The 21,677-nt window shown below is 44.5% G+C and overlaps 1 protein-coding gene across 1 annotated transcript in view; it reads left to right on the top strand.

Moving 5' to 3' along the window:
* LPIN1 (lipin 1) overlaps positions 1 to 21,677 on the top strand; it is a 478,422-nt gene that overhangs the window by 214,038 nt on the left and 242,707 nt on the right. The window contains exon 2 of the mRNA XM_078647786.1: positions 16,955 to 17,011. The gene's annotated coding sequence lies outside the window, so the exon portion shown is untranslated. The remainder of the gene's footprint in view (positions 1 to 16,954; positions 17,012 to 21,677) is intronic.

Raw genomic sequence — 21,677 nt, 5'->3', positions numbered from 1 at the left:
CCTTTTTAAACCTGCTACTAGCACTAAAATAGATTCCTTAATAAGATTGCAATTCTTGGTCATTGTAAACTAAGACACAACAAGAGAGGTATATATAATATACCAAAAAGGAGATTAATGAAAAAATATCTATAATAACATCACTTAGTAATGGCTGCCTTGTTCGTGATCACGGGACCATTACCGAGGCGCTATTTAGTGACGACATGTAGCCGACAGAAGAATGGAAAAAACAATCCAACACCACTTAGTAATGGCTGCCATGGTTTGGATCATGTGACCATCTTCTTGGCGCTAAAACACTTCATATATAGCCGAACGAGATCAGTAGTACTTCAGGCTACCGGGGCGTTACGAAGGTATACTGACGGGATACGTACAAAATCTACTGTGAAGATGAAAAAGTGAGTAAAGTCTGGGTGGGGCCGTAACTGCGCAACTAGTTTGGTTAAATTAAAGAGAGTAGCTTATCATATAATTAAAAAACTGAACTCTCATGTTGACGTAAATCTTATATCGTTTGTTTCAGCTCACGATAAACTACACCAAACCACTCCGAAACAAAACATTACGGGAGGCAGGTGCGATTCATTTCTTTTAAATTATTCGACGGCAGAAGTCCCTTCCTTGGAGGGCTTTAAAGAACCCAAAGAAGGTCAGTAATAATATCGTTAGTGCACGAAAAATATCGAAGCACTTAATAGCGTCATATGTCGCTTAGACTGGGTCTCACTATTGGTCTTTTCAGATGAATCCTTATTTTATTGAAGGAAGATAACAAACCCTCGTATCAGTAACGACCCGAAGAATAGCTATCTGACATAATTGGTAAGCGCTCAGAATGAATGTGAACATAGACCTTTTTTAAAAATCTCCAGCTTAACAGACAAGTGATATAAGTTGTTTCTGATCCGACATAGGAACGCCTAAAAGTTAAATCTGAAAAGGTTTTGAACTTGCGATTGAAGCAGGGTTCCAGTCCACTGACAAATCTAAGGTATATTACATGTTAAGACTCTTTTAATTGCTTTGCTAAACCCCATCAGCAACTTTCTCTAGGTGTTAGCTTCTATAAATGGAAATGTGGAAATGTATATATATATATTTTTTATCTCAGAAGCCATCTTTGAGAATGATTTAGTTGATGGGCTTTTGTATAAAATTACAGAAACCTCTCACATTTAGTTAAATATTTGCTTTTTCAGTCGATAAAATGTTTTTGGTCCATGACGAGAGTTGAGCAGTGATGCGGCCCTGTTGGTTCAGGTCCGGCTTTACAAGATGTGAAATAATTAAATAATAAAATGTGCAAATAAGCAGGTTCTCTTGGTGTACATAGGGCAACTCAATTTATTGAATTGATGTCGAAGTATAATGAAGTTGAAGAAATTAATGATTATAAAAGATGCAAATGTATGTCATTTATCGTTACAGATACCCGACCATGCAGGGGTTATAAAATATTTCTTTGAATATCTGAGTATTCTGCAAGAAAGGTCCTGAGGAAGGTGGTTTTACACCGCCGAAACGCGTCGACCTTGCGTATAAAGACCTTGCGTATAAATTCGCACCTCAACCTGCGATCCCTCAGACGCAGAATTAAGAGTGAATGTAGTATGTATGATGAGAGTTTGGTGTATGCAATTGTAAGAATGTTTTCTTTTTTCACATTGTTTTCTCTGCATGGAATGTTTTTTTTTTTTTATTGTCTTTAATGTAGTACTATGTGTTTTATGTAATGAGCTTCTGAAAATGTACAAGTTGAGATGATAAATTGATAAATGATAATTTTGTACTATAAAATATAACTAAAAAAATAATAAAACTATAAATCCAAAAATTTTGATGTTGCCATTATGTGTTAAAGTATAAAAGTCAAAGTGTTGGAGGTGTTACCGCCAGAACTGTAGAGGTCGAGGGGGAATATTTCTTATAGTGTTTTTTGCTTCTCCTCTCTTTCCCTGACCATTGTAGTAAACATAGAGGGGGTCCCATTCTTATGTTAATACAGTGCCACCTCAGCGCCAACAGGCGCAGCAGTACCACAGCGAGTGACTCAAACACCAGTGGGGCTGATAACACCAGCAGCAGCACGCAGACAAACCCGCCGCCCTGCGGCTGTGAGGAGCCAGTCCAGCGGACTGGTGAGGGAGCCGCGCAATACCGCATCACGCGCTGGCAGGGGGGTGAACGTGCGGGAACCTGGGCTCTCTATTGAGCGGCGTATGCTCCACATCCACCAGACACAAGCCCGTCATCTCGCTGCCATACATCTCCAGCTCAACAAGACCGCTAGGAATGTTGGACAGCTGACAGACCGTATGGAGAGGATGACCGCTGCTGTGGAGGCCAACACCCAGGCCATGTGTAGCCAGCGGGACATCAACCGGCGCAGACACCGGCAGCTGCTGACCCGCCTGTCTGCATACACGCGGTCAAATTATATCATTGGCAACGCGACCTCCCAGCTCTCACGACGCTCCTTGGCCATGCAGGTGCAAATGGTCCAGTGCTGTCAGGACGTAGCGAGAGCTCTGGAGCAAGTAACAACTGCAGTTCAGGGTATGCAGGCAACTGGCCATGGCCAGCCGGGGCGGGGGGGACGATACTAGTGAGGCTAATTCCAGCCATAGTAGCCAATCCGTGCCACTGGTGGTAACACCCCGCCGCAGCACCAGGCCCTCTGCGGCCTCATGGCAAAATCAGGAGGAAGAGTTGGAAAGAAGGTTGGGAGCATCTGCCCGGAGGCAGCATTGAACATTTGATTGGTACCATGAAGGGCCATGCTGCTGCTACAAGCATGCCCTCCTCAAGAACATGGGACATATGACGCAATATGGCAATCATGTTACAGTTTGGGGAATTCCCACTTTATTGTGCATAAAACAATAAGAAATATTCTGTTAAACTCAATCTGACTCATGTCATTATTACTATTGTCATGCATGAGTGAAGTCTTGGGTGTGGGGAGTGGGTGCACTAGAAACAGTTCATGCTGATTTGGTTACGGCACCTGTGTCCTTCTGCAGGATTCTCCCCGCGTGCATGACGCACATGCGCAGGTGGTCGGTTGTCCCCTTCCGACTCACTGCCAGAGATCTCTACAGGTATCCTGCGCTTGGTAGCAATGTTGTGGAGGATAGCACACACGGCCACGATGCGGCAGCAGACCTCAGGCTCGTATTTGATGGCCCCACCAGTCTTGTGAAGTATGCGGAATCTGCTCTTCAAAAGGCCAAATGTCCTCTCAATGCAATTTCTTGTGCGTATGTGTGCAGCATTGTAACACCGTTGCTGTGGTGTTGCAGGGGTGAGGTATGGGGTGAGGAGGTACTCACGGAGAGCGTAGCCGCTGTCACCTGAATGAAAGGAGCAGAGGGTGAGTGCCTGTTCTGCGCAGCTACATGATCACAGTGTACTATTTTGGGGCATGTGTACTTACCTAGTAGGTGTCCTTTCCCAAAGTCTCCCCTGGCCAGTCGTGTGTGGATGCCGCTGTGCCGGAATATGAAGGAGTCATGTGTGCTCCCCGGGTACTGTGCCACTATGTCCATGATGAATGTCTTAGCATTGCACACCATCTGGATATTGAGGGAGTGGTAGGACTTGCGGTTGCGGTACATGTATTCCGTTTGTGCTGGTGGGCAGATGTGGATGTGGGTACAGTCAATGCATCCTATTACATGTGGAAATTGTGCAACGTTATAAAATTGAAGCTTGGTCTCATTCAAGTCCTGTTGGCTGGTGGGCAATGAGATGTAGTGGTGTAGCCGGGTCAGCAGAGCCTCCAGGAAACTCCTTAGGCAGCGGGACATGGTGGGCTGGGATATTCCCCCTGCAACAGCGACTATCCCCTGGAAGCTTCTGGAGGCCAGAAGGTGCAGGCTGCACAATACCTGGACATGTGTGGGCACGGCATTGGTCCTCCTTGTTGGGTGCTGCATCAGGGGATCTAGGTCCCGGATCAGCTTGATGATCATTGCCCCATTCAGGCGGTACTTAGCGTAAATTTGCTCCCTGGTTTGGCCCAGAAGGGTGACCCGCTGGTGGAATATCCGCTCCTGGATCCTACGTCTGTTGCGTGCTGCTCGCTGTAGCCTTCGCCGCCTGACCACCATGTAGAGTCCTGGCATTGTGAGAGTCCTCATGCTCCAGCTGCATATCCTTAAGTGTGTTTGGTCAGGCCTGCACCTGTTGGTAGTTTGTTAAAGTTTTTTTGAAATTTTTATTTTTTCCTTACTGGTTACCACCTGGTTTGGGTTCTCCTTAAATTGCCCGTCGCAAATAGCGAATTTCGGGTTTTTTGCATTTTTGCGTTTTTTCTTGAATAGCGATTGCGATTGTTTTGCAATGTCGCAAATAAATTCGCAGATACCATGGTTTCTCGCAATTTCCGATTCGCTAATAGGCTTCTTCCAGGATTCTGCGAATTTATTTGCGAACTCGCAATTTTTCTTTAGAGAATTCGCTTTTTTTGAGATTTCACTATCATGAATTCCTTTTATTCGAATTGCGATAGCAATTGCTAATTCGCAGCTATTGCGATCGCAATTTGGCTTCATGAATCTAGCTGTAAGTCTATAAATGATCAATGATCAGTGCAGAACTGAAAGCGTGTGCCCCGATCAAAAGTTCTAAAATGTTGCACACACCACCTGCAGGCTGCCTTCTTCTTTTTGATTGTGTAATAAGTGCTTTCTGCTCCCTTCAAGGTACGTGACGCGAAGGCCACCACTCTTTCATGCCCCTCTCGCACTTATATCAGCACAGCTCCCAAGTCATAGTTGCTTGCATCAGTTACAACAATGGTATCATCACTGGGATCAAATGGCTTTAAAACCACAACATTGACAATGGACTCTTTACTAATTTAAAGGCTTGTTGACAGGATTTGGACCACAACAATGTTACTGCTTTATTGAACAAGACACATAATACATGAACCTTCTCAGAAAAATTATCTATGAACTTGGAGTGATAATCTGCTAAATTTAAGAAGGAAAGTAACTAGTCCTTATCCTTAGGTGAAGGTGGGTTTCGATGACCTCCACCAAACTATATTTAGATTTCACTCCCTCATAAGGGAAAGCATGACCCAAATATTTCAATTCTTTCTCACAAAAATTTGCACTTTTCCAACTCAGTGGTCAGTCCAGTGTGTTCCATCTTTTCTAACACACACTAGTGTTGCATCATGTCTCACTTTTTTCACAATCCAAATTAACACATCTTGGAAGGCCATTATATTAGATATCCCTTGAATTACGCCCTGCATGATTAATTGAAAAACAGTGGATGCCCCTAGCGGTGTCACGAAAGACGTCAAGTGCCTTGAATCAGGATGCTCGAGAAACGCTGGCGATCCACAAGAACCCCACCGACAGAGCTGCTCACAAAGCAGCCCTCAGCAATGACCACCTACGCATCCAGGAAGCCAAGAAAGCAGTCTTCACGGCCCCCATCGATACTGCAGCCAACCGCAACAAAGAACTTTTCAAGATAATCAAGGAATTCTCCAACACCGAAGCCACAGAAAACACAATCCACCACTCCCTAGAACTCTGCAACACCCTCTTGGACTACTTTCACAGCAAGATTGCCACGATCTATAACAACTTTTACCCCTAACCCATTGCCCTAAACCGCAACAGCCTCAGCCAACCAGCTCACACCAGCCGAATGATCACCTTATGGTCACCACTCACCATGCAGAGTACCTCGGCCATTATTCATTCGGGGCATCCAACCAACCCCTGCCCCCACCGTCTTTTTAGGTCTCGCGACCTATCGATGCGCGCAAGCGCATCGAGCGGAGCGAGAATTCAAGTGCTCAAAATTCTCGTCAAACCAAGGGCTTCTTGCGCTGCGGTTTTCATTAAGTTCACGTGAATCACGTGAGCAAACAAGCACGCGAATCAGCCTCCCTCCCTCCTAATTGCATTTTTTTTAACGGCCGCACAGCACATCAAAGGGCTTCGCCCAGCGTGTGCTGTGCGGCTTCTCCTCCCCTAATTATTCATGGCTGGCCGGTGGCCGGCCGTACTTTCAGTTTCCCGGCTTGCATTTCCACATTTGGCAGCTTCTTGCCCTTACCCGACGCTGTTTACTTATTTACGTTTAGTTTATTCATTATGAAAAGGCACTGGAATGATGCAGCCCACCCCGAGGATTGAACCCTGTTTTCCTGCACCAAAGGCAGCAGCGTTAGATGTTGAGCCACCTCCTCGCACCGTTTGTATCATGTGTTTTTTAATGGCTTTGCTCGCTTCCCATCGTTTTCTTGTTTTCCCCCTCCCTTTCTCATCACGTTGCTCGTCATTTCCTTGTCCTTTTTTGCTCTCACTATTTAATGTCTTTTTTTGTTCCTTAATTTTCTTTTATTTCTCTTATCTTCTCATATATTTTTCTCTTTTGTCTTTTTATGCTTCTATGCATTTCTCTTCTTTTTCTTTCTTTCTTATTTTACCATTTTCTATTTTTTAAAACTGCCATGACGCGGTTTAGAGCAGTAATTAAAAGTATAAACCGGGGCCTTATTTCTGGCAAGTAACACCTGACATACGAGATCAAGTTACGTTTGTTTATCTTGTACACAAACGTTCTGCCTTCCTTAAGAGTAACTGACACCTGGCGGAAGTAACGGGGGCACGTGAAGGGCGCTCACGAAATCTCTGCATTCCAGTCATTTACGACCGGGTTGCGCAGAGGGCTCATTTCTAGGCTTAGGAAACTTGTACTACAAAAGACCACTTTTTTCTTTGAAGTCTCAAATATTTTTCCAACATTAGTCCTAACTCCGCTCCCTTCCACGTGGATCTTTATATTGATATGTGATATCCAAGGACTGACCCAGGGCTGAAAACTTGACCACGTTCTTTTGTTTGTAGCACACATAAGAGAAGTGCATAGGTACGAAAAATTGGAATCAGTCATCAAAACAGTGGCTGGCACAGTCAAAACAGCTCTATTCAGGCAGCTCTATTAAGCCAATGTGGCTACACCCACATGGTAGGATAGCCCCTTACTGGCTTCTTGCTTCTCTGAGGCTTGCCAAGGACGCACCCCGCCTATGCAGCTGGCCCCGGAGTCGTTCCCTGCAGTACCCAGCTCCCAGAAGACCCCAAACTAACAGACTTCCAGTGCGCTCACATTTCTTATGTTATTACGGGGTCCTTCCAGTTCTTGTTTTTATTTTTTATGTACCCATGTTAAAGTCAAGCCCAGTAAAAGAAAGGAGGCGATTCTTTGGTCTGTTTGCATTTATTATTTATTTAGCTAGTAATACAATCAGTTCTGCCTCTAGGAGCTATGAAAATTCGAACAGGAGACAAGCCCCGGTATGGAGAGTGCTCCACAGCTGTTCCGAAGAGCTGGGTCCAAGGTGCTGGGGGTGGAGGGTGCAACCAACCACAGCCGATTGCACCCTCTGCAGTTTTGAGCATGGATTTTCAGGAGAACAAGTTTGTTGGTTGACCTGTTTGGACTTTAAATTAAGCGAGGCCAGGGTGCAACGCGAAATGAACTTATTCAGCGCAGAAGAGGCAGCGTGAGCTATGCTGGAGCCACGAAAGCACACACAAGCTTTCAGTACGAGCCCCCTCCGAGGAGACATGGTCCCTTCACTGTAAAGGAGTCGTGCGATAGAAACAAACTAGAGAACATATCAAACATATCCACCATTGATAAATAAGCACGCACCAGGAGATCGCCTTACATTTGTACATTAGAGGAAAAAAAAAACACAACCCTCAGCAGCTCACCTAAAATTGCATTGCTATCGGGAGGGAAATATTTGGCGAATTAACCGAGCAGCGCTCTGAAGCTGCCTAGGAACGGATAGCGCTGAATAAAAGAACCAGAGAAATAAATGGATATTTATAACTTGAAACGGTGCGTTTATAATGTGCGAGCCTGGCGTTACATTGCGCACGGTTCAGAGAAGTGAAAGTGTCCTTTTTCAATAAAATACCAAAAACAGAGTTTTTATGCTTTACATTGGAGTTGCATCTCTGTTAGGGGCTAGCCTCTGTATTTAGCAATGCCAATAGCTCAAACTTAATTAATGCGAGACCTATTGGCAACGCCAGTGCTTGTTAACTTTGGTAACACTTGAATCAGCAAAGAGCTCACCAGCATCATCTACACCTCAATCATCAGAGCAGCCTTCCCAGACAGATGGGAACATGCAGAGGTCAGACCCCTCCTAAAGAAACCCTCCTCCGACCCCAGCGAACTCCAAAATTACTGCCCAATCTTCCTGCTCCCTTACCCTCCCAATGCACTTGAGAATGCCATCAACCAACAGCTCACTTAATACCTGGAACAAAACCACCTGCTTGATGCCTCCCAATCACGATTCCATGCTACCCACAGCACCCACAACACCAGAACCCTCCTCGACTGTAGGGAGTCTGTGGCTGTAATCCTCCTCGACCTCTCTGCTATGGTTGACACTGTATCCCACCACACCTTCATCAACAGACTCCACAGCATCAGCATACAACAAAACGCCCTCAAGTGGGTCGCCTCCGTCCTTTCAGGACTCACACAGAGCATCTGACTGCCTCCCTTCCAGTGGCGGTTTCTCCCCGAGGGCGTCGGGGCTCCGCCCCCGCACAATGCTCACCATATTTTATTTTTTAATAAAAGAAAACTGTCTTTTTTTAAAAACGTTATATGTATTCTTCAATGTTCCAGTACTGCGATGATAATCTACATAGTATTGCCGCCGGCGCCGTGACAGTGACTGTTCTTCGCTGGAGGCATGTCACGTGACTCTTTCTTATATGCTCCCCCTTGCGGACCCAAAGAAGCCTAAGTGTTTGCCGGCTGAGAACCTCACAGCCCTGATGGCTGTGATGTCATCATCTCGGCAAAAACCTAGCTTCAGGGCCCAGTCTCCACCCCCTGATGGAGTGGCGGCAAAGTTAGCTCCGGGCATTTTAACTCCAAGCCCGGATCGCTAACTCTCCACGACAATCAGGGAGTGGAGAGCTTCCCCAACTCTTTACAGGGCGTGGTGAGACCCACCCCACACTGTGACGAGTTGAGAAAGGGGTGTGGCAGGTGGGAAGCAGAGGATTCGAGTCACTCTTCTGCACAGACTCGACCCTTCCTGCACGTGTCTGCACTCTCTGGTACTGGTCACGGTGGAACTTTCTGAAAGCAAGGAGCCGGAACTTTGCCACTGCGCACAGCAGTTCACCAGCAGCTCAGATGGCAGGTAAGGCCCAGGCGGGCATTTTTTAAAGTAGTGCTTCCACTCCTGACAATCGGCCCCCTGATCACATTATCGCGGGGGCCTCCAGTGCTCAGCTGGAGATGTACCTTGGCTGTCTTGGCTGGATGTTTCCCACCCTGGCTGAAGATCTGCCAAAAGGATTTTGAATCTTTGTTTTTAGTAGCCTCAAGAAAATCTTCCCAATCTAATTTGTTATATCGTAAATCGTCCCTCTAAAGAGCTCAGGATTCCCTGATATTAACTGTGTCTCCTTGTTTTATAGCAGCCAAGAGTGCTTACTTGGCTGTCCTACAAGCTGGAATAAACCACTCCTCTGTTTTAGGTGACCTGTTTGCTTTTTAAAATAATTCCGGTAATAATCTTTCAATAAAAAAAAAAATCCATTCTATGCCTGAAGCATTGCATTGGGGTGTTTCCAGATTTCAACCGTCATACCAGGTGGGCAGCCACCATGTAATACATTTTGGGACTAAATCAGAAGTGCAGATGGCATTCAATGTCGCGGCGGGGGCCCGAGTGTTGTGGGTCACTACTTGTCACCGACTGTGGTGGGTGTTGGTAAAGGGCTGTTGGAGTACATTTCTGCTGGTGGTGTTCTGCTGCCAAGGCTATCTGGCATGGTTGATGGCAAATGTGGAACAGGTAGAGTAACGACATGGGCAGTATGCAATATGCTCGCAGGGATAGGAATTAAGTGGTAGATGTGGCAGTCAGAGTTCGACACTGGCGGATACCATTCCAGTTTTTTTTCTTATTGATGTAGTGTGGTAGCATGTACAGCTGTATTGAATGTGTTTTACACTCAGTGGCAGCCAAATTGGTTGTGCGGGTTATAATAACGATAACAGTGAAGGCAGTGATTGATTGTAGATATAATTACTGCTCAAAAGCCTGCACTGATCATACAGGAGGCATTAAGAATACTGCTGGACATTGGAGTAGTGAGTGACCTCTAAGAGCATAAGTGAGTGGGACCCACAACAGGTGGTGTTGCAGGAAATAATTTGAGATTCAGTGCAGGCATCTGGTGTATGAGCAGGTCATGTTTGGAAGAATGCTGGCAACAGGAGCATCTGTGTTTTTTTGTTTTGTTTGGCCATGTAATGGCAAATATAAGTAATTACAGCAGTGAAAGCATGATGGAGGCGTGGGTCACTGTGCACCAGCTGGGCATACTGGCAGTGATAACAGAACATCCATTTGAGTATAAGTGCAACCCATTATTGGGGACACCACAGGTGGGTATTATGGGTGGGAGCTGCAATCATTTTGGGAGTGGCTTGAAGAGGGAGGATTCTGTTGGGGCATGGTTGGCAGAATATTCTTTTTTTAATGATTTTCATACTCACCTTAGGGTATGTGAATAATTAAAAATGCAATATTAGGCACACCAAGTAAATCTTGTTTGTTGTAGGAGGATAGGCTGATTCTTGCGGTGCTGATCTTTGTGCACGAGTCCTACCACAGATAAAGTATGAGTGACAATGGAAGGTGCTGTTACTTATCAAGAGTGTCAATGGTAGGTGCTGTTGAATATCATGGGTGTCAATGGCAGGTGCTGTTGCCTATCAACAGTGTAAATGGAAGGTGCTGTTACCTATCATGTGGCAGGTGATGTTCCCTATCAGGTGCTGTTGCCTACCCCAATTGCCAATGTTAGGTGCTTTCGCATATCACGATTGTCAAAGGCAGGTGCTTCTGCCGATCATGAGTTACATCTGTGACCATGGATTGGTACCCAGTTGATGAATGGGATGGAATATATCGCCACTGGAATAGCAATCGTACCAATTTCACGGTGTGGTGTGGAGAGGATATGGACATCAGCACAGGTCTGGATGAAGGTGGTTTTGGTGATGTCGCGTAAATGATCGGTTGTCAGTGAAGATGAGACCACTGGAAAACATTGCGCTTGTGCCATGATTAATTGTGCCATTACCACTGATTATGGCGACAATTACATTTGTGTTCAAGTCAGTGGGATTGTGAATGATAGTGCAGGTTAAAGAGGGCCCGTGTAATGGTGAGCCTAACAGAGGCATGGCCAGTGTCACCAGCAGAGCAGTTGATGGCGACCTGGCATGAATGATGGAGAAGACCTCAGTTCCATTGGGATGCCAATGCTGCCTGTGCTGACGGTGGCAGTGGCATCGGTAGCAATAGCCAATGATCAAAGTGTCCATGATGGCTGGGACACAGGGTGAAGAAAGCACAGCTTCAGCTGGCATTATGGTGGAAATGATGCCTGCTGGTGGGAGTATCAGCAGCACTGGCAGAGATGCTGTGACATTTTATGCAACAGTAATGGCAGTCAGCACGGAACTGGCAGTGAGATCATTTTCAGTGGGGTGTGGACTTGATGCTTTTGGTAGCCACGATGGCACTGCAGGTGTTAACACTGATGGTAAAGACACATGAAGTGTTGCTGGAGGGTGTGGTGGTAATACTGGAGGGTGGTTGCAGTTATGCCAGTGATTGCTGGAAGCACTGGCAGTAATGATATTCTATGTGGAAAAAGTAGGCATTTGACTCTGTTGGGCCATCTTGAATGCAACTTTATTTCACATAGGCACTGGCTTGAAAATGCACCATTTGCCCACTCATTGTTCCAAATTTTCTCAGGTGGGAAAACCCCCGAACCCTCCTTAGGTTGTTCAGGTCGCTCGCCACACTCGCTCACCGCGGTGTCCTCCACCACTAATTTTACGGCACACCACTTTCAAATGTCACCAGCCGCCACTGCTCCCTTCAACTCCAAACCCAAAGACATCATATGCGGCGTAACCGAAGGATCATCTCTCAGCCCCACTCTGTTCAACACCTACATGACCCCTAAGGCCTCTACATAATCTCCTATGCACATGACACGCAACTCATCCTCCTGCTGACCCAGGATCTCTCAACCACCAGAACAAACTTCAGATACGCCATGACCAACATAGCCAACTTGATGCGAACCAACTGCCTTAAACTTAACTCCAACAAGACAGAAGTACTGGTCTTCAGGAAAAACACTTCCATGTGGGACCACAGCTGGAGGCCAGCATAACTCGGACCCACTCCCGTGCCAACAGACCATGCATGCAGCCTTGACATCATCCTCGACAGCAAACTGACCATGAAACAACAAGTCAACATAGTCACCTCTTCCTGCTTCCACACCTTCCGCACGCTATGGAGAATCTTTTGATGGTTCTCAGTCAACACCAGAAAGACTGTCACTCAGGATCTTGTCACTAGCCGGTTCGACTACAGCAACACACTCTATGACGGCATCTCTACTCAGCTCCTCACAAGACCATAGACTGCAAGACTCATCCTGGACCTCTCCAAACAGCCCCCATCACCCCCACCTTTTAAACCTCCACTGACTCCCTATTCAGAAGAGATGCCAGTCCAAGATCCTCACATTCACCTACAAAGCCATACACAATCAAGGACCAGCCTAAATCGGACTGAGCCTCCATTTACCCACAAGACCCCTGTGTTCCTCCTCACTTCGACATCGCCACCTTCCCGGAGAGCTGGAAGCACGCCGAACTCAGCGCTCTACTCAAGAAACCATCAGCCGACCCCTCCGACCTCAAGAACTACCGCCCCATCTCGCTACTCCCGTTTCCGGCAAAAGTCATCGAGAAGATCGTCAACAAGCAACTGGCCGCCTTCCTCGAGACGAACGGTTCCCTCGACCTCTCGCAGTCTGGCTTCCGGGCCAACCACAGCACCGAGACCGCCCTGATCTCAGCTACCGATGACATCCGAGCCCTGCTCGACAACGGAGAAACAGCGGCCCTCATCCTCCTGGACCTCTCCGCGGCCTTCGACACTGTCTCCCACCGTACCCTAGTACAGCGCCTCAGCAACGCCGGAATCCAGGAGAAGGCACTGGAGTGGATCATCTCCTTCCTCGCCGGAAGGACACAGAGAGTCCGCCTCCCCCCGTTCAGATCGGAGGCCACCGAAGTCATCTGCGGCGTTCCTCAAGGCTCCTCGCTCAGCCCAACACTCTTCAACGTATACATGAGCCCCCTCGCAGCCATCGCACGCCAGCACAACCTCAACATCATCTCCTACGTCGACGACACCCAGCTGATCCTCTCCCTCACCAACGACCCCACCACCGCCAGAGCCAACCTGCACGAAGGGATGACAGACGTAGCCAAATGGATGTCGAACAGCCGCCTGAAACTGAACTCGGACAAGACGGAAGTCCTCATCCTGGGATCCTCACCCTCCGCCTGGGACGACTCCTGGTGGCCCCCCGCACTGGGCAGCGCACCCAAACCAACAGACCACGCACGCAACCTGGGCTTCATCCTGGACTCCTCCCTCTCCATGACCAGACAAGTCAACGCCGTCTCCTCGCCGTGCTTCAACATCCTGCGCATGCTACGTAAGATCTTCCGATGGATCCCCACCGAGACCAGGAAGACGGTCACCCAGGCCCTCGTCACCAGCCGTCTGGACTACGGCAACCCCCTCTACGCCGGAACCACCGCCAAACTCCAGAAGAGACTCCAGCGGATCCAGAACACCTCAGCACGACTCATCCTGGACATCCCCCGCCGAAGCCACATCTCCGGACACCTGAGAGACCTGCACTGGCTCCCGGTCAACAAGAGAATCACCTTCCGGCTCCTCACCCACGCACACAAAGCCCTACACAACCAAGGCCCAGGATACCTCAACAGCCGCCTCAACTTCTACGCTCCCAAACGCCAGCTTCGATCGACCAGCCACGCCCTCGCCGCCGTCCCCCGCATCCGAAGAGCCACCACAGGAGGAAGGTCCTTCTCCTACCTGGCCGCCAAGACCTGGAACTCCCTTCCGACCCACTTCCGCCTGACCCAAGACCACCTCGCCTTCAGGAAGCAGCTCAAGACCTGGCTGTTCGAGCAGTAGCGGACCCCCTCCCCCCAGCGCCTTGAGACCCTCCGGGTGAGTAGTGCGCTATACAAATGCTTTGATTGATTGATTGATTGACTTGCCCTTGCACACACCACCCGCATCTGTTATAGCCGCAGCGGGGGCTGCTCCTTCTCCTACATCGCTGCCAAGACCTGGAATGACCTGCCCCTACACTTTCAAATAGCCCCCTCCTAAGGGTACTTCAAAAAGGGGCTCAAAACTTGCCTTTTCAACAGCCCATCTCCCATATACCCCTAGGCGTGACAGTTGATGCGCTCTACAAATGATTGATTGATCTGATGGCAAACACTAGATAGATCTAGTGTGTTCAATGTTGACCACGGAAGGATTGAGACCCAATTAGGAGCTTGTTCAAAGCATCAGTTTAATACCTGTTCCTCAAAACAAGGAAGAGTTGGCATCTTTCATGGGATTAGTGGAATTCTATAGTAAATTTATTGAGACGTTTTCAGTAAAGACATTTGTGATGAGGAGTTTGTTAAGAAAGAATGTTGAATTAAAGTGGTATAAGAAGTGTGGATATACATTTTTGTGGTTGAAAGGAGAACTACAGAATGTAGGTGATTTAAAGTTATTGTCCAGTAGTTGAAAATGTGAAATATATGGATGCAAGCATGAAAGAGCTGAGTCCTACTTTCTTTCAGAGATGAGGTGGAGTTGACTGTGACTTTTATTTCACGTGCCCTTAAACCTTTTTAGATTTGGTGCTCAGTTATTGAAAGGGAAGCGCTTGCGGTCTTCTGGGCAGTGAAGACATTTGAAAAAATTGTTTGGGGCAAGGAGTTAACACTATAAATGGACCATAGGCCTTTAATAGAGGTATTCGTGAGAAAAGGAGTGGTACATATTTCTAGTAGATTTGTGAAGTGGGTAAAGCACTACAATAATTTGATTTTCAGGTTGTTTATGTGCCTGGGAAAAGTAATGGAGTTGCATATTGCTTGTCTAGGATGGTCAGTGAAGGTGATGTGGAAGAGGATGAGGAAGTAGATGATTAATGATGTGTAGTAGGTGAAGGAGCTGTGGAGAGGGAGGAGTAGAAAAAGAAGTCTGTGAAGATAGGATGTTGCAAAATGTGATGATGAATATGGAAAACGGTTGGGGAGAGAAGAAGGTGATAGAAGAGGAGGTGTAGCCTTTTTGGCGTATTAAGGATGAGTTGTTATTGAATAAAGTGATCGTGTTCAGAGAAACTAGGTTGATTCCTCTAGAATCAATACAGAAGAAATTGGTTTGTAAGGCTCATGAGGGTCATCAAGGCATTTCCAGAACTAAGAACCAGTTATGTTTGAGTAACTGGAGGCTGGCGATGGATTACGAGATAGAGTGAGTAGTAAGAGAGTACATGGAATATTGTTGGAGGGATAAAGTATGTAAGACTAGAGAACAGCCCATGGTAATTTAATAACTACCTAAGAGAGTGTGAGGTGAGATTGCTGTGGATATAATGGGACCATTGAGTGGAGTGGCACAAGGAAAGTTCATTACTGTGCTGGTAGATCTGTTTTCAAGATGGCCAGAAGTAAAAGTAGTGAATGTTGTCAGCTCTGAGAAAGTGGCTGAGTTATTTTCTGAAGTCTTTACAAGAGAAGGTTTGCCAGGGTCTGTCTTAACAGATAATGGAGTACAGGTTGTATCGAGAGAGTACTTTTCATAAATACAAGAAGTATGCTGTTTATCACCCAGAAACTAATGGCATGGTGGAAAGACTAAACCAAACAATTAAAGGGGCTATACAGGTAGAAATGCGTGCTGGAAAATACTGGAAAAAGGAACTTGGAAGCTTACAGGCTTACTTCTCAGAGGGAGGAGAGCTATTTCCATGTTGTCGCCGTCTTGGACAAATGAATGTAAGGGTAACGAGGTGTGTGTTTAAGATGAAGCATGGATGAGCAAAGTGAAGAGGAAAATGGAAGAAAGGAAAAGGATGACGGGCGAGAGGAAAGCAGTTAAGGCTGTGCGTGTTGAAGATGTTGATGTTGTGAAGGTCAGGGCTCCTTTTACTCATAAACAGAATTCCAAGTTCAGCAAGCATCTGAAGGTCATCAAAGTATTTTAAAATGCAGTGAAAACAGAAGATGGTTGTATTAGGAACTTTAATGTAGTTGCAAAAATACGTGAAGTAATTGTGGAAGAAAGAAGGCGGAAGCAACAAAGAGGATGGAATAGTAACCGGAAGAGTCCTGAAAGATTCAAAATGTTGTTATTTATAAATTAATTGTTTAGTGTCTACTCATGTTATTTTGGATTGTAAATTATTTTTATATTTGGTGTATGAAGGGATATGTGTGTTATTTTAGGATGGAACAGTAGAATGTGGAATCTTGTAGATTCTACTCGTTGTTGATTTATAGTTAGTGGAATGTTTCTGGGGCAGTTGATGTTGGGACACAGTTGGAGGTGGAGCTGTGGATGGAGCTCTCTAAGGAGTAAACTTATATTATTAGCTCAACTACATCTACCTCTCTTTTATTAGAGTACCACCACATAATCGTTATTACACGAGTAAGAAAAGTGTTACAGAATGGATTTACTCCAGTTATTTACTGGTCTAAATACTTATGTAAAATATCTCCAGCTGAAGTTAGAGCTAAACCTCACTTTAACTTACCTTGTTGGGCAACCAGCACAATAGACACAAACATCTATTATAGCCAGTACAATTGCATGTTTAATGGGATCTTACTGTTGAATATTTCTATAACTAGACGTTGTGATACCGTTACGGTAGTTCTTTATGATTGGGAAAGACCTTTTATTTTCACAATTTCCTTTGACTCTTAGATTCCAACGGTGAGGAATCATGGTTGGATCCGAAACATATGGACATTTAACCTCAATGTGAGTGCTCTGCTTGCTACACATGTCTTTCATGTTATGGATACAGTTTATGTTGTTGAGCATTAACTCCTAGCTGCCTTGGTATCATGTTATCTTATATTTACTTATAAGGTGTCCTTCAAAGCTGCAACTGAAACTGATCTCTGGGGATGTTTATCTATATGGTGTGCTTCTGTGGTGCAACTGGAACTGACCTCTTGTGATGATTGTAGGAGCGATTATAGTGTGAAGATGGTTGAGTGCAGAGTGCTCTCCTTCTGAAGTTCATGGGGATCATTTAAGTTTGGGCCAACAGCCTGTCAGCCTGCCAGATCAGCTGATACAATGGCCTCCAATTGCCTGCTGGAGGCTAGTTTAGAGATCCCTGTGCAGCCACTGGTCTGGTGGTTGAACCGAGGGCAGAGAACATTTCTGTACAGATACTGTGTTTATCATGCTTGCCTGGAAGAGTTTTTCGCCTAATAACGACTTTGGCGGTGCTGTGCTGGCTCTCCACCAACCCAGCACTGCCAAAGACCCGCAAGGACTGTCTGCCTGATTAGGAGTTTTTTTCGTACAGGAGGACTGTGCTTTTGTCATTCTCATGGCAGTGCAAGAAAAACAGGCACCACACAGGGAATGGCAAAAATGTTCCATGCTGGAACTGCGGGTGATAATACAGACGGGTAATGTGTAATGCTTAAGCCTTTGGCTTAGAATGTAATGAGGTAACTGGAGCAAGAGTTCTTATTATCATTCTGGAAGTTTCATCATTACAGGAGCACATTTTTCTCCCCCCTAAATGCATCTCCATGGCGGGCGGGTTGTATATGAGCTCCCTTTGTTCCTCCACTGCTAGACTTATCATGACGGTGAGCCTGCCAAGAAATGGCTGGCGGTGGAGTAACTCATTATATGCTCAGCAGGACTGCGCCACTCCCGCTCAGCATGTTACCTTGGGCCTCCTCTGCGCCAGGGCAAGGAACGGCAGTTCCCTGGAGCAGGCCACGGTCCACCGTCGGTACAACTTTGAAAGTCATAATCTGGTAGACGGTGGACCTCCACTGCTGTGCCACTGCGACTGCCGCACTCGTAACCAGGCCTTTTTGAAACAAAAAATCAATGGATTCCTGCCTGCTGGGACCATTAATTGATTTACATGCCGAGGGCTGCCATACATAGTTGCCCCTCCCCAAATAGAATGAGGCGACAGTCACTTTGACCTGATGGTGCCAGAGGTAGATTGGCCACCAGGTCAGAGGTTTATGATGGCTGACCCAGGACAGTTCTCTGTCTTCGGGAACCCTGTGGTTTCCCCACCTACGAATGGGGCTGGGTCACAAGAAGACTGGTCAATGATGTATTCTTTGTTTCTTGACAAATGACCAACAGCTGCCAAACTTCAAGTGACACCCTATGTACTTTGCAGTACTTTTAGCTGTTTAGAGAAAAGACGATTCATTTTACAATAACAGAATTTGTATGGCATGTGTTTAGCTCTATTATTCCGTAACTGAACTTGGCAAGTCTCTTGTATCTACATTCCCTAATATGGATGTGTACAAACTTGAGGGATCACAGTAGTCAGGGAGCACTAGTGTAACTTGGATTGTTGTTATGGTAGGACTTTGCCTTAGAATGCTCGATACATTTAGGTTAATTATCATAAGATTAATTGTAAAAGGACTGAAAGTCAAAGTAAGGAACTTCTGTAGAGTGGTTGTTGCATTTTCTGCTGGCAACACCCATTAGCCTTCATATGCTCAGCTTGTACACAATGATACTTGGGATCATATTCGGTGACCCTAAAAACAGATGCACCAAATGTGATTACAGTCATTCTTCTAAAAACTTTCATGGGTACCAAACCAAAAAGGGATCTCAGAGTCAGGGTTTGAAATATTGGGAGACACAAATATCATTGGATCATTATTTGAATGTATCTATTGGTAGGTTGTTTGGTTTATTGGGAATAGGGTAAGAAGTTTTTAATATTACATTTAAAATATTTATAATGTTTTTTATTTGTTAATCTGATTAGTAATTATGTAAATTATTTAAACACTGCATTATCTAATACATAGATAATTGTAATAAACATGGTAATTAATTGTTGTCATTTTAAACTGATTATTCACAGAGTTGATTTCCTTAACATATTAATTGATTTTAGTTTTGTGTGTATTAATTGATTGTAATTAGTTTTTTATGTTTTAGTAATATTAACTGAATTAATGTGTATTGTTAATTCATTTGAAGTATTATTTTGATTTATTTTTGTGGGTGTTGAATTTTTAGGGTAGTTTGTAGGGGATTGTTTTAAATATTTATATAATATTTAATATTTGTTATGTAGGTAAATATTGTTTTCAGTTTATTTTCTGTTATTTTTATATAATGTGTGTGATGTTGAAAAATCATATATTTTAAATATTTATTTTATTGTAATAGTTTTGAGTATATATACGTGTTTCAGTCTTCAACAATAGCCCTACTTATTTTGGAATGGGAATGATAAATTTGAAACCTCTAGATTTGAACACTTTCCTTACTTTTGCTTACGTTGGGCTAGGGATAGTAATTATGGCTCCTTCCAAAGCCCAACCCTTTCCCTTCTTTTGCTCAGGTTGTAGTGGGAATAGTAAATCTGACCCCCTCCAGGGTCCACCACTTTTCTGTCTGTTGTTTATGTTGGAGTGGGAATAGGAAACCTGACTCCTGCGTAGTCCAACACTTTACCTATTGTTGCTTACATTGGACTGAAAATGAACCCTTCAAAGTCCAACACTTTCCCTACTGTTGCTTACATTAGAGTGAGAATAGTAAATCTGAACCCTTCAAGTCCAACACTTTTGCTGCTGTTTCTTATGTTGGAGTGGGAATCCCCTCCAGAGTCCAATAGTTTCCCTCCTCTTGCCCAAGTTGGAGTGGGAATCATAAAGTTGATCCCCAAAGGCCAACACTTTCCCTACTGTTGCCTACTAAGGCGTGGAAATAGAAACCAGACCAACACTTTCCCTGCTGTTGTTCAGGGTTGAGTGGGAATAGTATGTCTAACCCCTCCCTAGTCCAACACTTTCTCTACTGTTGCTTACATTGTAGTGTGAAATAGTAAATCTAACTCGTACAAAGTCTAATACTTTTCTTACTGTTGAATAATTTGGAGTGGGAATAGTCATTTTAATTACTACAATTTTGTATGTGAATCATTTGTTTTTAATTTCTTGAAGTTTTATTTTTTGTGATTTAATATTAAAAGGCATTTTTATTTATTTGTAATTATGTATTTTTAAACAATACAATATTTAATATATGATTTTGTATTTTTTATTTTATATGTATATATTTAACTATGTGTATATGGGGTTTTAATTATTGTTAATTATTGTTAGTATTTTTATGTTATTATTAAAGATTATGTTTCATTTTAATTATTTATACAGTGTGTTTATTTTTTACATTTAATTGAATTCATATGCTCTATTAATATTGTTTATTATTATTACTATTATTTTAATTTATCAATTAATATTTTAGTTTTATGTTAAATATGCTTTGTATTATGTCTTTAGATGTAATATAAATAAATATAAATAAAAATACATATATTTCTGAAAGTTCATATACTGCAGATTATTTCAATTTCAATACATTTACCTATTTTGTGACAACATTTTAGTATTCTATATTTTTGTAGGCAATATTTTGTCCATTACATACACAGTATAGGCAGACAATAGTTTTGTACTCAATGTTCTTTGGATGATATTTTTGCATTTCAATATTTAGCATCTTATATGTCTTCCGATAACCTCCCAATGTGCATCAGTAATCCAACAATGAACCGTAATCTTTCAGTGATCTGGCCCTAGAATTGCGATGTTAAAAGAAGTAATTACTCAAAAGTTCTAAGGAATAGGAAATGATTTTACGGTATCCTCTGTCTCATAAGCCACCAAGGGAGGGTTATGTAAAAGGACAATAATGTCAGTTTGGGCATTGCTATGTTGCAATCTTCTCAAGCAAATACAAAAATATATGGGCAACCTCAGGGACAAAAATTGAAAGAATGTGCAGTTACTTTCGCTGACAAAAACAAATTGTTGTCTTTAATGCCGTCTGTAGAAAACAGGGTTTTTTGTTGCAGTGTCCCCCCCCCACCTTTTGCCTGGTATCTGATGCAAGTTTGACTGAAAGTGTACTGGGTTCCTGCTAAACAGGTCCCCAGTACCAGTGTTCTTTCCCTCAACTGTACCATAGGTCCACAATTGGCACCCCTTTAGGATCCATATAAATCCCTAGTAAGTGGTGTCTCTGGTACCTAGGGCCTTGGAACTAAAGAGGGTCCCTAAGGGCTGCAGCACGAATTGTGATACCCTATGAGCCCCCTCACCAATCTCATGCAAACTGCCATTGCAGCCTGCTTGTCTTGGCGTAGAGAAAAATGAAGAGTCGACATGGTGCACACCCCTGTGTGCCATGCCTACAAACCACTGCATGTGGTATAGGTATATCACCTCTACAGCAGGCCTTACAGCCCTAAGACAAGTGACTATACCCATGAATGGGCATATCTGCAGGAGTGGATGTGTCCCTGTGATACCTACATTCACCCTTAGATACCACAAGTGCACAGGGAAACCATATCGAGTATAAGGACTGGCTACTTGTCATTACGAGTTTCCCA

Source organism: Lissotriton helveticus, chromosome 6 (genome assembly GCF_964261635.1).
Source record: "Lissotriton helveticus chromosome 6, aLisHel1.1, whole genome shotgun sequence".
Lineage (NCBI taxonomy): Eukaryota > Metazoa > Chordata > Amphibia > Caudata > Salamandridae > Lissotriton > Lissotriton helveticus.
The sequence above is the reverse complement of the archived record's forward strand: the minus strand, read 5'-3'. Positions and strand labels throughout refer to the sequence as shown.